Source organism: Nycticebus coucang, chromosome 17, assembly GCF_027406575.1.
Source record: "Nycticebus coucang isolate mNycCou1 chromosome 17, mNycCou1.pri, whole genome shotgun sequence".
Classification (NCBI taxonomy): domain Eukaryota; kingdom Metazoa; phylum Chordata; class Mammalia; order Primates; family Lorisidae; genus Nycticebus; species Nycticebus coucang.
Window position 1 is genome coordinate 18,062,699 of NC_069796.1, and position 2,870 is coordinate 18,065,568.

The 2,870-nt window shown below is 38.4% G+C and overlaps 1 pseudogene; it reads left to right on the forward strand.

Moving 5' to 3' along the window:
• The first annotated feature begins 1,104 nt into the window (after positions 1 to 1,104).
• Positions 1,105 to 1,843, forward strand: LOC128568718 (60S ribosomal protein L7-like; annotated as a pseudogene).
• Positions 1,844 to 2,870: the final 1,027 nt, after the last annotated feature.

Below are 2,870 nucleotides of genomic sequence, written 5' to 3' on the forward strand. Positions count from 1 at the left end.
TATTACCCTTAACAAATATGAAGTGACCATTCTTGTCCTTCCTTACTTTTATGGTTTAAAGCCTACTGTATCTGCAAATAAAATTGCAACACCTGCTTTTTTCTGATTACCATTTGCCTGAAATATGGATGACCATCCTTTCACCAAACTATTCTAATCTTAAGGTAAAATAAACTTTTTACCTCTATCTTATTTTTTTTTTTTTTTGCAGTTTTTGCTGGGGCTGGGCTTGAACCCACCTCCCCTGGTATATGGGGTTGGGGCCCCACCTCTTTCTATCTTGATATTTGTGTCAAAATTCTTTCTCTGGCCCAAGTACTAATTCTCACCCAACAGGGAGGATTTGAGACTCACATAACTGGATTAGACATTAAGCATGGCTTTTATAGTTTAGGACAGGGCAAGGAAAGGTGAACTTTCTTTACGTCTTGAAGGAGGGAAGGAGAAAACTGTTTTTAGAAGTTGTTTTTTTTTTCTACCAGAGAATCACTGAAGATCCAAATCAGAGAAGCCAACTCAATTCATGGCATGGGGGTGAAGGGAATAGTAGGCTCTAATTTTATTTCCTTAGGACTGAGGGGCCTTTGTAGTCTAAGCGATCTGAAGTCAAATCCTCATGTGGTAATATCCAGATCCAATATGAATTTGGGCAAGTAATTTGAGTTTAGGTTTTTTTGTTTGTAAAACAAAAACATTACCCTTTTAGGGTTGTTGAGGTTTAAATGAGATAACAAAACACCTATTACAGGGTATAATGAATATGTGATAAATAGTATATTTTACTTTTGTAAATAATTGTCTTATAAATGCTTAAGGATGAAAAAAATAAAAAAAAATGCTTAAGGATGGAGAATCCTCCAACTGAGCATATTTGTGTAAAGCACATGTATTAAGTGATAATCTCCAAATTTTAGACGTGCTGGGATTAATTTCTCTATAGCAAAATATTATAAATGATGGCTAGGATACCAATTCTTTGCTGAAATATCTATTTAACCTATACTACCCTGATGAATTTTGTTATGGGGAAGGTTGCTGTTGGTGTTAGAAGTGGGTTTTTTGAGTGAAAAATGTCTTAGGTGCATTTCTTTCCCGGCTGGAACCATGGAGGGTGTTGAAGAGAAGAAAAAGAAGGTTCCTGCTGTGCCAGAAACCCTTAAGAAAAAGAGAAGGAATTTCGTAGAGGTGAAAGTCAAGTGTCTGAGAAAGAAGTGTGCCCAAAAGATGCTTCAAAAGTCAAGGAAGCTTATCTATGAAAAATCTAAGCATTATCATAAGGAATATAGGCAGATGTACAGAACTGAGATTCATATGGCTAGGATGGCAGGAAAAGCTGGCAACTTCTATGTACCTGCAGAACCCAAATTGGCATTTGTCATCAGGATCAGCGGTATCAATTGTGTGTGTCCAAAGGTCCAATAGGTGTTGCAGCTTCTTCACTTTTGCCAGATCTTCAATGGAACTTTTGTTAAGCTCAACAAGCCTTCAATTAACATGCTGAGGATTGTAGAACCACATATTGCATGGGGGTACCCAAATCTGAAGTCAGTAAATGAGCTAATCTACAAGCATGGTTATGGCAAAATCAATAAGAAACGAATTGCATTGACTGATAACAGTTCGATTGTTCGATCTCTTGGTAAATATGGTATAGTCTGCATGGAGGATGTGATTCATGAGATCTATACTGTTGGCAAACACTTCAAAGAAGCAAATAACTTCTTGTAGCCCTTCAAGTTATCGTCTCCACAGAGCGAGACGATAGAAAACGACAACCCACTTTGTAGAAGGTGGAGATGCTGGTAACAAGGAAGACCAAATCAATATTAGAAGAAGGAACTAAGGTATCTGCCCTGATTGTTTTTGTAATCTGGTTAGTTAATAAACAGTGACTGCTTTCAAATTGAAAAAAAAAAAGGTCTTAGGTGCACAGAGACTCTTATATTAATTTTATGACATATTGAATTCAAAATGCTTGTGTGAAATTCCAAAAACAGACTTCTCAATTCAGCCTTAGTCATGAGATTAAGAACCTCCTTTACTCTCAACTTCCCTCATTTGATGGGTGTTGGCAGTGCAGACCAAAACCCCTGTTGGTGACTTCTGTGGCAGAAACCCTGCGAGGACAGGGATTTAGACTGGTAAATCTGGAGTGGGGGAGGAGGATAATTACAAGGATTTCAGGAAATCAGAGAGTAAGGAAGAGGCATGATTACTTCTCAGTCTGAGCTAGTTCTCTTTTCCTTTCCCAGGGTCTCAGTTTGGCCTGTTTGCTTTTCTCTGTTCTATCACTACCAACTGATTCCCATGAAAGTCCCCCTCTTCTTGAAGACTAGCATTATAGACAGCACAGTTTATCTTCGGTATCTGCCAGTTGCAGAAACCACTTAACACTTTGGTCTTTGAAGAGATCTTGCTGGAAGTAGTTAGGCAAAATATGCCAAATTGTATTTTTTTAAAAAGACTTCCTTTTTTAAGAGCCATCCTTTCTCTTCTATTTCTTAGAAACTAAAGAAAAAAAACAAAACACCAAAACATGTAGCCATTGAGCACTCAAAGGACAGAATGATATGATTCAATTACAGTTCACATAATAATTAGATTCAACAATTTTCCTGGGCTTCTTGTATTAGCAGGTGGATTTGTAAGCTTTGGGTAGAAGGGACATAGACTCTGAGGAAGTGGGATGGAGGTAGGCAGCATGGCCTTCTAGACCTATAGGAAGGATACAGGAAGGGGAGGATGAAGAGAAAAGATATTCAATTTGCTTATGCCAAGGTTGTACAAGAAGTCAAGAATGAATTTACAGGGCGGCGTCTGTGGCTCAGTGAGTAGGGTGCCAGCCCCATATACCGAGGGTGGCGGGTTCA